The sequence below is a fragment of the Ciconia boyciana genome, chromosome 13, assembly GCF_034638445.1.
Source record: "Ciconia boyciana chromosome 13, ASM3463844v1, whole genome shotgun sequence".
NCBI lineage: Eukaryota > Metazoa > Chordata > Aves > Ciconiiformes > Ciconiidae > Ciconia > Ciconia boyciana.
The window spans coordinates 443,114-457,972 of NC_132946.1; the positions used below are offsets into that span (position 1 = coordinate 443,114).

At 49.4% G+C, this 14,859-nt stretch overlaps 1 long non-coding RNA gene across 1 annotated transcript in view; it reads left to right on the forward strand.

Moving 5' to 3' along the window:
* Positions 1–12,327, forward strand: part of LOC140659162 (uncharacterized) — a 165,976-nt gene extending 153,649 nt beyond the window's left edge. Inside the window, exons 4-5 of the long non-coding RNA XR_012044999.1 lie at positions 9,903–10,051; positions 11,699–12,327. This is a non-coding gene — a long non-coding RNA (uncharacterized lncRNA). The remainder of the gene's footprint in view (positions 1–9,902; positions 10,052–11,698) is intronic.
* The last annotated feature ends 2,532 nt before the right edge of the window (positions 12,328–14,859 follow it).

A 14,859-nucleotide genomic window follows, 5' to 3' on the forward strand; every position in this document is an offset into this window, starting at 1 on the left:
AGCGACTTGGAGGGGTTTTGCTGCTGCGGTGCCTCTTTAGAGCAGGAGCCTTTGCCTGCATCTCATGGCCAAGTCTCCCCGGGGAATCCTTGTCTGACCATCTCAGCCCCACGCGAAGTGTTAACGTATAATAAGGAGCACTAAGCATCCACTGGCTATTATTTTCCATTTGCATGGTCAGCTGGAACAGACAGCAGCTTGGAGTAGGGTTTGATATGCCTATATTGATTTTCTTTATAGATTAGAGCGATTCACGCAGTTATAAGGTTAATTTCAGATGATTAACTTCACCATATTGTAATATTTGATTTAGATTGGCTTTCAAACACTTTCCACTTATTGATTTTCAGTATCGTACTTTTACCACTGCAGCCAAATGTCATTTAAATAAAAGGTTGACAGAGTAGAAAATATTCACAGCAGACCGGAAAATTCTGCTACACGCCAGCCTGGACCTGCCCCGGCACAGCCAGAGAGAGGAGCGAAGCGCAGAGCAGCACAGTCGCGTCCAAACCCGGCCTTTGCTGAATTCACGCTGGGCTGACGCAGCCCCTGGGGTGAGGGTGACTCTGGTCCTGCAGGGTCCCCTCCGGACGGACGGGTCCCTCTGCCGCAGTGCTGCATCGCTGGTCCTCGCCAGCACCAGGATTAGCCGTCGCTTCCCAGCACAGTCGCCGCCTGCATCCCCTGTCGCACGAGCCGTGGGGACCGTGGCGTCACTGTTATTGGCAGGGTTGTTGCTGGTTTGTTTGTGACATTAAAACGCCTTCTTGATAAAAATCAAACCATGAAATTGTTGGATATGAGGAGAAGTTTGACCTGCCAATTTCTCCTCCTGGCTTCAGATAATCCTCCCGTCCTGGGGGGAGGTGCCAGAGTCTTCTGGCGTAAGCTGAATAACAAGATTTTATTTGCATCAGCTGGAAGGGGCTGGGGAATTGGAGACTGTAGGAAAATGACACTTACGTGATTTCGTAGGGAGCTTCCTCCTAAAATATGCAAATGAGGCATTAACATATTTTCTTGTCAAGGGATCCTCGGAAACCTCCCAGCCCGAGAGGAGTTTACAGAGTTAATGTTTCTGATAAAGGGGCCAGAGCCATGAAGTATGAACCAGTGGGACCCCGTTCCCAGCAACCCTGCTTGGCAGATGGTTCTGCTGGTTTTATGGGCCACAGGGCTGCTGTGGGGCCGGTCCCTTCTCCCCGCAGAGAGCGGGTGCAGCCGTCACCCCGCGGGACCGTGCTTCCCCTGGGGCAGCAGCCTCCGGAAAATGCTCATTTTTTTCTGATAAACTCGTGATCTAGCGATCCTGCAGTTTTACAGGAGCGGTGCCCGCCTCACCCGCCAATGTCACGTGGATCTAGGGTCCTACCCAGCAGCGATCTCACCACCAAGACCTAACACGCTCACAACAGGTCGCCCCTTTTGCCATGGCTCCATTCCTCATCCTCGGCATTTACAAGTCTTCCAGCCACTCTGGTTAAACAAAGAGGCTTTTTGATGGGAAACCTCATCCTTGTGTGTTGGAGGATCTTCATCGTCCCATCCTTACTAAGTCGTGTTCTTGCTCCAGCCTGTGGCCATGGGGAAAGGGTGGGAAAGGCGTTACTTCCAGCTGTCTTGGATGATGCTTCTCATTCTGCCATCACGTAAAGGAAAAGCTCTGTGATGCTTCACTGTTGAGTGCGATGTGGTGCCCTTTATATCCCTTGAGACCAGACTGTAAAAATAATAGAAAACTGACATTTAAGCTATCAGAGGCAAGCATTGGGGTTTTTTATATTAGATTGTTCTGAGCTAAAATGAACAAAGGAAAAAAAGTCACCAGAAATATGCTGCTTCTTGCCTATTTTACATTTCAGTATGGATAATATGTGCACATCTCAGAGCAGATTATATTAATGTTTCTGAACATTGATGAGTCCAAACCCACTAAGAGCTGTACACAGCAGCTCAGAGGGTGTGGGAGTGACAGAGGCGCTGGGAAGTCAGAACACAGGCAGGGAGCTGTTTGCTTTTTCATGGCTCGTGTCTCCTCCTATCCCTCATACTTTTATTTTCAGGGGCTATTTTCTTCTTCACATTTTGGTGATGTGCTGAATACAGATGAGACACAATGTACACAGGGCTATTAGACTGACACACGCTCATTTTGTGTTTTTGGAAAAAAAACCCAAACGCTGATCAGGTTAGCCTGGCATGCTCTGAAAATGATGTGAGACACCTGGCAAGCGACAGTCCCTGGCTGAAGTCCCTGGTCTGCTCGCCAGTGCCCTGCGCAGGGGAATGCCAGCGCAGGGGTCCGGCGTTCCTGCCGGGTCCGCGGGTGCCGCAGGATGGAACTACGCCCACGGCCATGCTCTCGCTCCTGGGGCTGGGGCTGCCTTCGCTCCGGCAGCCTTCTGGAGTCTGTCTGGTCTGAGGCGCAAGAGTCTGACGATTTATGATCTGGCCACTTCTCTCTGTGCTCGCGTGTCCTGAGGTGAAGTGATATTTCTTTCCATAAATTTCAAGGATTTCCATGTATTCAAGGAACTCTCTTTACAGAGTGCCTGGCTGGCCACTGTGGTTCAGGCAGAGCTGATCAAATACTTATTTGTCAAATGAATTGTCTGATTAATTTTGTCATTTCAAATGATTTATGTATAAGTCATCTGCAATAACAAATATTTATATTGCCTCCTGACCAGCAATTATTTGCCCTTCCTGATTATAAGCTACTATACGCCTGCAGCAGCTGATGCTAATGGTCTACACTTTAGAACAATGATCCAAGAACGTGAAGAAGCACTCTGTAATTCCCTCAGCAGTCTGCAGAACATTTGTATTATCTTCAGCTCTTTTCCAGAATTCTTCCACATACACTTTTTGACAAAAGGAGACTGCACAGACCCCACGAAGGTCAAAGCTATTAAAAATCTTTTCAGTGAGCAGTGCTGCAGATCTCCAAACACTTGCAGCTCTCCAGGGAAAGTCTGAACTTGTATTTTTCACCTCTAGTTGTTCCAGTCCCGTGCGGCACCCACCAAAAGAAACCAGGGTGGAAAATAACTTTCTGAAGCACCTGGGTCCATCAAACCAGGCTTGATGAAATAGCTGTTGTATTGTACCTGTTGAACCTAGAGAGGTAAATAAATCTGTTCAAGTAATTCATGTGACTGGAAAAATACAGGGCATGCTAGATGCGAGACATTTTAAAATACAAAGGAACATTTGTTCAATATTTTTTCAGGTATCTGTTGAATCTGTATCAATAAAGAAAATCATGTGGCTTAAATAGACCTTGCAGTGGCTGCTCTAAGACTGCGTATATGTGGCAAGATTTTGTTGCTCACTATCTTTACCTGCTTTCACCTCTCATTGTGAGATGCCTCGGAAGCTCCCTTCAGGCACTTCTGGATTTGAATGATGCAAATAGTGGTGTCATCTGTGTGCTGTGCTGAATTCTCATTCTACCTGCTGTCTCACTTGTCGGCATGTATGTTAAATGAAAGCAGTTCCCGTACAAGCCAGGATGGCACCCTGCTAATAGCCTTTGTCCTGCAAACATCTATGATTTATACCTGCTCTCTGTTCCTGCCTCCTTGGTCCCAGCTGGGGGTGGATCTGTAGGGACGCCGCAGAACTTCGCTGCATATGACCAATAACGTCACCCTCGTGCCTGCGATGTTTCTGACAGATTATGTGAGAATGACATTGCCTGCAGCCTCTCTGTCTGAGCCAATTAAACAGAGAAATTAAACAATGTCTGAGTCAATTAAAAAGAGAAATTAAACAATGTGACAAACAGAAGACAATGGAGACAAAGCTCACTGCTGAAGCACATCTAAGGAAGGACACCAAGTACGTGCACAGCAGCCAGTGTCTGGCCACAGCGCTGCGGTGCCTTCCCCGGGTCCGTGCGATCGTCTCACCGGAGCGTGGGAATCATCTCAGGGTGGGGCTGGCGGCTGCAAATGCTCTGAACCCATTTCTCAGGAGACATTCTCTCTTCCTGGCGCCTTCTCTCCTGTGCTGGCAGCGGAGTCCAGCAAAGCCCCATCCTCCTGGGGCACCTGAGCAGATGTTTTCTGGCCTCACGGGCCAGGTGCTTGGTGAGGAGTGCGGGGACTGCGAGGGACCCGCGGAGCTGGCTCTGGCAGGGCCAGCGTCCCTCAGATTCGCAGTAGTGCATAGTCTCAGTCTGGAGCCCACATCTGTAGCCCCACAAGGGTACAGACCAGCTCTGCAGTCCAGAGCGACTGCTTATGGGCACAAACGTGGCATCCAGCGTAACGTATGCCAGGAATCAGTGAGTCATCCCTCCAGTGAGCTCGTATGTTTGGTTAAGCTACAGCATCTCTCTCTGAAAGATAACAACCCAAGACTAAAAGCTTAGAAAAATCCACAGCATTCCTCACTGCTCCCCTCAACCTGCTAGTGGAAGGGAGAGGCTGTCCAGCGAGCAGGTCAAGCCCCTTCTGGAGGCTTGCAAGGTGCAGCTGGAATGTATTTTCCCAATAACTTCAGAGCAAATTATAAATCAGCACCATAAATTTAGCCCTGCTTGGCTAAGTCAGCACGGAGCAGCTAGTACAGGTGCTTGGTAATGCACTAGCAGGAGTGAAAGCTACTATATTTCAAAAACCCTGACACTTTCTCCACCTTGGGAAGTGGTTGCTGGAGCATCGAGAGCTTGGGCACTGCCACCAGTGTCGCTTACATATGTGCCCACGTGCTGGGCGCGGGGTGGACACGAGCCCCGGGAAGCGTCTCTGTCCGCCGGTGCAGCTGGCGCACGCTGCCTCCGGGCACAGGAGCAACACGCACTGCCGCTGCGGCTCCTGGCAGGCAGGCGATGGGCAGGGGGTCCGGCCCCAGACCCCCAGCAGAGGCCGTGCCGACTGCCGGGGCGGGCAGCTGGGCTCCTGCTCCCGGCTCTCCTGGGACTCTCAGGACCTGTCTGAGGAGGCCTTTGGGTCTGCAAAACCACACAGGCAAATGGGACCCATCTGGCTCATTTCAGCACAGCCCAAGGTGTGAACAGGGTCGAGAGCGTACTAAGCAGAGAAGGCGTTTAGCACCCTTGGAAAGGAAGAGTCAGTGGACAGACAGGCACGACTTCTCTCTCTGTCCACACGGTAAGCAATCAGGCTTTCCTGATTTTTTTTTTCCTACAGTCTACTGAGTGACTTTTCTCTTCCAGAGCTGTTAATAGAAGCAACTAAGCCAGACTACGTCTTTGCTGTATCTAATTGGCACTTTCAACTGTAAGTAAAGTGATCTACTAATCATTTTGATCTCTGTTCAGTTCTTTGATCTAGCTGTTGTTCTCAGGTGCATATAGTGACAGCACAATTAATTAATTGCATGTTTATAACTGTGCAGCTGCAGCATGCTCTAGTTCACTCTTGGAGTTTTACTAGTTGAGTTGCCAGGGTTTGTCATTAATTCTGGCAAACAACAGTGATCCAAAAGACCATTCCTTGACCTTTTAAATTCCCCTAAGTCCACAAGCAGAGTGTATGCACCAGGGACGAGCTCCAGCTTCCTGCCAGGGCTCCCTGTGGCAGCGGTGCTGCAGCGCTTGGCACCTGGACCTGGCTGGGGGGCAAGGGGCCCAGCTGCGGATCGGCATTTCCTAGAGCTGTTTGATTATTTATTGGTAAGTGCTGTGTGAAGCACACAATACAGCTTGCAGAGAAAGAGGAGAGAGCAGGAGAGCCGGTAGGGGAATAACCCAGGGACCTTTGCTAGCATTAACTATTCTGTATCCTTCAGTTTGAAAGGGAATTAATTAAACCTCCTGCTGCAGGATTTTGATCAGTCCCTGCTGCAGGATGAGATGAGACCTAGCAGAGGAGCAGGATATCCTCCGTTGTATACTCTTCTCTGAAACGGCTGGCAGGAAAGTAAAGCAGATGCATCACAAATGTGATTGTTTGTGCTGCTCCTTTTGCTCATCTGTTTTCCACACCAAAGAGGCGACGCTGCCCTTTTAACTCGGCACCAGCGTGGCTGGCGTGACCTTGCGCTGTGGGCAGAGAGCGACCCGGTACCTGTGGGTGAGGCAGGTCGGTTGTGAGAAAGGGCAGGAGAACCTGTTTGCTAACGCTGGTGGCCGAGGGACCGGCAAGGAGCGAGCGGCAGCCCTTTGGGGCCGGGCACGCTCCTGCCAGAGCCAGCTCTGCCGCCGGTTTGTGCTCTGACAGGGCTTGTTCGGCTTCGCTAGGCTGGCGCTCCGTGAGCTGTCAAATCTCTTTGCCAGGAGAGCCAGTGGACAAAAGAGCCTCATCTATATATTTTGCCTCCCTTAGAACAAGGCAAATATTTCAGTATCTGTTGAAGAGTATTTGCATTTTTATGGATAAATTCAAGAAAAAAGGCACCACGCAATCCCAATTTGCATCCCTTATTTCCATAGAAACTACAGGAGCCTTGATTGCTTTCATGTGCTTTTGATGAAAATTGAGTGGGGTATCTTTATCCTGCCATAAGGTGGGAAGAAAAATTGGCATTCACAATAATATCTAATGGTTCAAAGGATACTTTTGCAAAACAACTTGCTGTGATTTACTAAATAACTTGGTGTTTTTCAAATAATTGGAAAAAAACTTTCTCGAAAACTTGTTGCAAGCCTTTGCTAAACTGCGGTAGATTAACATCTGCTTGTGTGGAACGAGGATTGTTTACCGGTACCTGACTGCTGCTTGTGAAATTGAGGTCATTCAGCTCCTAATCAAAGTTCAGACACTAGCAGGGAGCAATAAAGAATTTAGATATCATAATCTATACAAGTGCTTTTAAACTGGGGGGGGAGCAGTAAATAGGGTACCAGTGCAAGCAGGCAGCTTGGCTGTAGGAGCAGAGGTAATGGGAGGATTAGGGCCAGCAGCCACTGGCTCGGGCTCCTGGTGTGGGGCTCCGCGGGCAGGATGCTGCCCGCTCTGCCTGCCCTGCCCGCGTCCCGGGTGGTCGGGGCCATGTCCGTGTCCCAGGCCAGCAGTCCCTGCCCCAGCTCCTCTGTGGCTCCCTTCGCCCACTGCTTGTAAACGTTGCTCGGGCGTTCAACCCAACCGTTTTCCGACGCGGCTCGATCCGGTTATTGTGTCCCGCTTAGGAGCCTCCTGGAAGCGCTTTGGTGCCTGATCTCATTAAGGTGGTGAGAGGCTGCTTCGCGGTTTCTGTCTCCCGGAGCGGGTTGGGTTTGCCGTGCCCGTACTGCTCATCCTGACACAAGGCCATTTATATTTGATGGTGTTTGGATGAATTATGCACATAGCCACTAAGAGAAATTTAATGATGGGTTTCGTCTTCTTTTTTTATAGATTTCAGCCTTTGAATTAAGCGCCAGTTCACTGTCTGTGCTACAGGGGATAAAGGGAATATTCCAGTCCCTGCATCCATCACAGCTGCTCTGCCAAGCAAAGTTAACAAGTAAACAGTAATCGCCCACAATTATTGCCCATTACGTGCTCTCTTCACCTGAGATCACACAACAAAGCACGAGTATAGAGTCACAGGAGGAGCTGAGTGGCAAGGAGCTGTCAAGATGAAATAACAGCAAAAAGACCTGTCAAACGCGGCCTCCGTGAAAGACCTAAATCCTCTCCTGATGGGCCCTCAGTGCAATGTACAAGAGCTACTTCTGTGTAATTATAAATTGTCTGCAGGGCTTATCTGAGAGGTTCGGAGTTGACATTACAATAATAGGGTGGGTGAGCTTTATTTAAGGGATAATGTTCCTGGCAGTGGTGTATACATGGCAATAAATGAGTGTGGCGGGTGATTAACACCAGCACGGAGCCTACATGGTCCCTGCTGTGTGGCCAGAGGAAAAGGAGCCCGGCAGGTCCCCGAGCGCAGGGAGGTCCCATGGGTCCGGTGGGGCTCCACGTGTGACGGCCTGGGGGCGGCACGGGGCTCCACCGCGACTGCGGGGCTGCCTGTCCAGCCATGGGGCTCCACGTGTGCCAAGGGGCTCCGCGTGGGGAGGGCCGAGGTGGATGCACGCGGTGGCAGGGTCCCGTCGAGAGGGGCGAGAGGGAGGATTCATGTCGCTTAACTCTGGACACATACCAGTGCCACGTCTCCGTGAAAGCTGTCCGCCTGGACTCTCTTCACAGCTAGCAGGGAGGGAAGGGCAATTTCTTGGTGTGGTTTAGCTGACCTGCTTTAGATGCTTACTTTAGGATGAATTGAATTATTCTCAGAATTGCCTTTTCTCTCCATTTGCTATAAAAAAAGCAGAAGGTGATGAGCTCAGATGTGGACCTCCAGGTCAGGAAGGATTGATCCTGTTGGAAATGCCTTACTCACTTTGGCCAATGTTTTCTCAGAGTGTTTCTGTGGTTCTACTTTATTTTAAGGATGAATTTTCTACAGTGTTTCCATAGAAGTATAAGTTAGAAAAGGAAGGTGCAGAGAACAAGCCTTGCACCTGTGCCTTTAAGGTAATTTTTTGTTTTCTTGAGCCAGATTTGCCCTGAAGGTAGGTAGACCTGAGCGATATTTGACTCCCTGCCAGCCTTGGGCAAGGCACTCTCTCCTGACTCCCTGCTCCCACCCTGCAGAAAAGGGACAATAAAGCTGAGGATGGAGGCACTGCTGTGAATCCAGTTGCTTGCAGGGAGGATCTGTGCGGTGGCTCGGCTGTCTGCAAGCGTGACAGCAGCGAGATGGGGCTGGCTGCCAGCCCTTCGTTAGAGACAGCCCCACAGCTTGCATGCAGAACGTTTTGGCTTTGGAGTCAATACCTGAATCTGGCACTTTGTATTAGGGCAAAAAGGAAGAAAAAAAAACCAAAGTGTGGATCCACAGTCTCTGGCTCAAACGTGTCCAAAGCCTCCATGGGGGCTGAGTGCCTGGAGGCAGCTGTGATGTTATTACAGCGGAACATCGTGGGAGGGCAGCTCATCACTGGAGCTCTGTTTAGGGCAGCAGCTCTGTAGTCTTCATGTGAACTGTCGGGGTAATTTACGCAGTAAATTACAGGGATCCATTACTATTTTAAGGGGAAAGGAAATGTCCCTGCTCCTGAATGCATCAGCCGTGAGGGGTCAGGCAGATACTTGCAGGATGAGTTTCCTGCAGAGGAGGCAGACTTCCCAACTGCCCAGTAATTGGGAAGAAGTAAAAAGGCAACGTGCCTGTTCGGTGAGCTCTGATCCCATCACCGATCAAAGAGCCCGATTTAGATCGGTGGAGTTGCCAGGCTGGTCCCACTTGGGAGAGTTAGTGGTGGTATTAACTGGAGGAAATTCTACAGAGTAAGTATTAGCCTTGTATTATGTAGAATTTTTAAGTGCTTCATTAATTTACAATTCCACTTTTTATTAAATTAATTTGCATTTTAATGAAAAAAATAAGTGGATCCAGCTCTCTTCTTGGAGTAGCAATAACATGCAGCCCGTATGTGAATGAGTTGCCTGAGCAGAGGGCGAGGCAGCTCTGCATTCCCAGGTCCCAGGAGCTTCCACCCGTGCACGGGGGCTGCCGCGCTCCCTCCCAGCCAGGGGCATCCCCTCTCCTCTGCGTCCTTGAGGAAGCCTCTGTGGTTGGTCTGGCTCCTTGTGCAGGGGCACGTGCGGGGCACTGTAATGCAGACTGCAGCCTCCACCAAGGCGTGGGGTAAAAGGCTCTAGGAAAACGCAGGAGCAGGATGCAGTGATCCCGTCTCGCCACGGAAAATGCCTCTTGCTGTGGCCGACACGCAGCCTTGCCCTCCTCGACGGAGCCAACAGAGCTGTCGTGCATCCCTGCTGTCAGGCTCTCCTCTTTTCCTTCTCCAAGAAATAAGGGCTGTGACAGTAAAATGCATCAGGACTGAAGAGCCCCTGCATTCTCTCCTCTGAGCATGCTGGACAAATTGAAGAGTTTAGCTGAAGGTGTTAAAAAAAAATAAAAATTCTCATTGACAGGCACCCTTTGAAATGTGCACCCAGTGCTCCCCTCTGACACGTGCCAGCCAATGGCCCTGACAAATGCCCTCAGAGGCTCGGCGTCTGTTCCTAATTGGGGATCGTTGCTCTTCAGGGAGACCGACGTCATGACACCCCTTCACTGGCAGGTATCAATTCTGGAGTGAGGCAGAGCATACTTTTATAAAGCAAATAGCAGAGATCGTTCTGAAATCACTGGTGTTGAGCAGCTTGGCTAATATTTAAAGTGTGACAAAGGTGGTGTTTTTCTCTGCAAGGTTTTTTTTTTTTGGGGGGGGGTTGTTTTTTTTTTTTTTTCCTACAGAGAATTTCAGACACAGTTACAGCCAGGCAAAGTAAAAAAAAAAAAATCCACCAGCCTCTTTTCCCCCTGGCCCTCAGCTCAATAGGTAACATCTCCAGTGTCTCCACAGACTCCTAAACTCTTTACTGGCATACAAGCATTTCCTTCAAGGTCCTTCTGCACTGCTTCAGAGAGTAATAATTTAATGATTCTATTCTTCAGGGCCTTACTAATATAAGTTGAATGAAAATGAGATGCTCTCCACCAAACCGTCTTTGCTTCCCATCTTTTTTATCATCAGATTTGCTGTTAATCTCACAGGCAGCAATCCCACAAGTTCCTTTTCCTTTTTAGACAGGTTAATTTAATAAGCATTTTAATATTTTTTTTCCAATAGCATCCACATGTCTGCTAAGAGAACTTTGACTCTGTTACCTCACAGCATACGTGCTGCTATAACTTCAGTAACTGTAAGCCACAACTGTGGATCTTCTTCTGACCTACGCAGCCGGCAGATGACAGGAGCTTCTGGACTCCAGGAGCACACAAACTGTAGTTCCTTGCAACTTAGCAGAGGAACACCAGGGGCATTGTGTGTGTGTAGGGTTTTTTGGTTTTTTTTAGAAAGGAAAATTGAGCAATAAACATCCAGAGAAATGAGACATTTAAACATTCAAAGTAATTGATACCAGGAAAAAAATACGATAGGATGAAATCTATTCCTGCAATAAGCTGTCCATTAGTTGGGCCATCAGCATAACCCTAATCTAAAGTTATGAGGATCCATTACAGATATAATCAAATACAATTTTCTATATTCCATGAATCAAAAGCACCATATGTATTAAGAGCCTAGTTTGTCTTTTTGTTCCTGCCTTATCCTGGAACAGTATATATCTGATTTCTTGTGTTATATTGCTCTGATGTCTGCTAAGGGCACCATGCCCTAGAAATTCACATTAAATAACTGAGAGCAAGCACTAGAAATGAAAAAAGTGAAATACTATCTAGACAGCTGGAAGTAAAAATATGAAAAGTGTTGCACTTACAGAAGGAAAAAAAGCCTATTTTTATGACTTGAATAGACAGTTTGGTATAAAGAGAAATTCCTCACCCAAGATCAGACATACAGCTGAGATGCAGCAGGCAGCCTGAAATGTTGTAATCCGCAATATGCCAAGGTGCGGTACAGATACTGGCTTCAAAGAGCAGGCTAGGATGTGGGTACGGATGTAAAGCATGCAAAAACACAGAGGTTCCCAAACTTGCTGGGCTAATGATCACTGCCATCCCAGGACAAGTTTTGGCTTCATAAGCATGCGTGCATCGGGCTTTTAACGGAGATGCTGCAGACGGGGGGTGAGTCTGCAGGCTGCAGATGTGTGCTCTCCAACACCGAGGGATGCTCCTTTCATTCTCAGGAGCCTGACTTCTAGCTTGTCCTTTATTTCCCTTTGTTTTGTAATTTTTTCCATTTCTTGCCATTCACCAGATTGCCCTTCTTCAGCAGCCCGCTCCCAGGTCACCGCCTTACTGTCCTTGCCTCTGCTCAGTGAGGGATGTATGTGTTTGGGCACGTGACAAATCCCATCCTGGCCAGCTCATGGACGTGTCCTCGGTCTGACTGAAGTCTCTGGCTCTCCGTACCCCCATCACACCAACTGTCATCTCTGAAACACAGAGAAGTCCATAGCTGGAGCGACTTCTCCAGATTTCAGGAAGACCTGCGCTGTCCACAGCTTTGGCATTGCCCTTGGCCCTGGACCCCCTCTTTCCTTCAGCTCTGCATGCAGCAAGGCGACCCGCTGGACAAACCATGCACCCTGCATTTTTTTGTTTCCAGGCAATTATCAGGGGCTTTGCTTTGACATGAAATGCCTTTGCTGATGACAGAGAAACCAGTGGCCAGGGGACACTTTATCAGAAGAGCCTAGAGGGAACTGTCTTGGTTTGTAAGGGCTCACACTTCCCGTCAGAAGTTCCCCACATCTTTGAACATAATTTTCCAGAAAGGTGTGTGTGACCTGCATGTGGGCCCCAACACAGGGGGTTTGGGGTGGGTAGCAGCGTCAGCAGGAGCCTGCTGTCTGCAGTGATCTCCTGTCCTCGCCGCCTCATCAATTCTCCAGCTGTTCTCTAATCCCATCTGGAAAAAAATAAATCTCTTCTGGCTCCTCAGCCTATCCCATTGATTTATCTGTCTCAGTTCTTCTCCATAGGTGCCTGTCCATAGGAGGGGATGCTTTAATTTATTCATCACACAGGACTTTTATGCCATCTCCTCCAGTATTATATACGTACTTCCACTGCTGACCTGCATTATTTGGCTCTACAAAACCTTTTGGGCAACACCCAGCAGGGAAGACGCTCCCCAGAAGAACCCTGTGACACTGTTGTATTGCTGGTGCTCAGTGGATTTGCCGTGTACCTTGGCTCCATCAGCCTGACAGACTCCAGGCGTACCGGTCGGTGTCCTCGCTCCTGGGAGCCACCGTGCACCCTGGCTCTTGGTTCTTGCCCTCCGCAATGTTTCACCTTGCAACGCGCTGCGGGCTGCCCGAGGGTGAGCTCCCCCTGCACGGGCTGACCGCGCTCAGAGAACCAGGGTGAGACCTGGGAGAGGTTTTCCTGAGTGAAGCAGGAGCAGCAGTCGGTCTTTCGCACCAGCGTGGGGATCAGCTTTCAGGGCATGTTGCAGGCTTGCTGCTAGATTCTAGGGCGAGGAGCAAAAGGTTATAAAAGGGTAATATTCTGTTGGTAATAAGGACACGAGTTAGTGGCCTTGTAATCAGCCCGAGTCAATTAATGGCTGTGAGATGCTGAGAGTCCCACTGCAGGGGATGGGAAGCGAAAGCCTGCTGAGGGCATCGAGTGGGAGAGAGATCGTATCCCTTGGCTGAGTGGATGCTGCCAGCAGCCAAGACGAGAGAAGGAGAGGCAAGAAGGAATGAAATCCAGTTTTGGATTTCTTTGCCTGAGAGTTGGGGATCAGCCAGATAATGAGGCAGCAAGTTCTGAGGGCAAAGGAAGAGCTCGGGACATGGTTAGCTGCTCATTAGCACCCAGAGACGTATTAGCTCTCAGCATAGTTGCTAGCTCTTTGCTCTGGCCAAGCCTTTGAATGTCCCTGGAAGGAGGGCTTGCGTGCTGCTCCCTGCGGCAGTGGCTCCCAGCAGCCGCCGGCTGCTCGTGAGCGGCAGAACAGCAGCTCTGAAGCTGCTGTGCTAAAGGCTTGAGAAATTAATTTTGCCTGTCAGAGATTCAAATGTAAGTGTGTGAACCGAGGTTCAGCAAGGTAAGCTAACCCACCTGGCTGCACTCCAGCTCCGGGAATGCTGCTCACCGCAGGGAAGGGAAGGCCAACAAGTACCTGCCTGTGTAAGCTGGTATTGTCTTCCACATAAAACACGCCCTTAATTAATAGCTAGCATGAACCTAAGCCGCTATCTCTGTTATCAATTTGTGGATGTGGTTGGATTGTCTGTCTCCCAGGACAGTAATATCCCTTCATCTTACTGCAAATTGCTCGCAGCATCCTTCTATTACACAGGCTTAATGCTTGAAAAATAGAGATTTAATACTCCACCATATCAGACTAAGTGAGGTCAAAGCAATTCATATTCACGATCCCACAAAGCTCCTGATAGTGTTTCCTGTGAGAAATGTGGATGCGGAGGTAGCAAACCGGGGAGGTCTTGCCCTTGCTCCCAGCTGTCCTGCACCGGCAGGGACCACAACGGCCCCCCACGGCGCGAGCAGTGGGTCCGTTCCCTGCGAGGCCAGCGGACGCTGTGGGCGCGTGGCTGCAGAGGACGGGGGCTGGCGGGGCCCCGCTGCCAGGCTGTGCCGGCACCCCCCGCGCTGCACCCCCGCCCGTCCCCACGCTGCCGCGGCCCCGTCCTGCGTTTCGCCATTTTGCCGTGTTTTTCTAGACCAGAACGGCAGCGGCACGTGTATTTTCTGTGTGTGATACAACCAGAGTACGCTGCGTGTGTTTCCAGGGTGCTGACTATTCCCCAGGTGTTGGACGGTTGATGTGTTTGTAATAAGCTCTTTGTAAGTAAGCTGCGTGCAAGTTTCCTACAAACTGCCAGTTGTCACCTTGCTTCCTGAACAGAAAACCTAGGAGTAACACATCCTGTATTTACATGTTTATTTTTGTCCTGAAATGTATATATTTTGGGAGAAATTAATAGCTGGTGCGTGTGCGAGCCCTGTGGGTTTCCTCCCCAGCAGGAAAAGATTTATCTCCAGGGATGATGTGTATATTGCCCGGACACATTCCTTCTGCATTTGCTTTTATGTGCGTGCCAGGGCATGGATTTCACCTGCAACTCATGAGGAAATATCTAAGCACGTAAAATAAATGGAAAGTTTAGGTTCAGAGGGATTTATGTGCAGAAATTAAACATGAGTTAGGAGAAATATCCCTTTGCCTTGCACAAAACCAATGTAACAGACATAATTCTCCTGGTGTGAGCTGAATAGACCTGGAGCTACCTCCTTCCCCAAACTGCAAGACAATCCTGGGCTGATGAACAGCTTTGCTGGCTGTACCTTGCGGTTGGGATGATCTCGCCTGGAGGCTTGGCTGCGGGAAACAGCCTTTAATGGCGCAAACCAGGGTGGTCCCTGAAATGCGTGAAGGCTCTC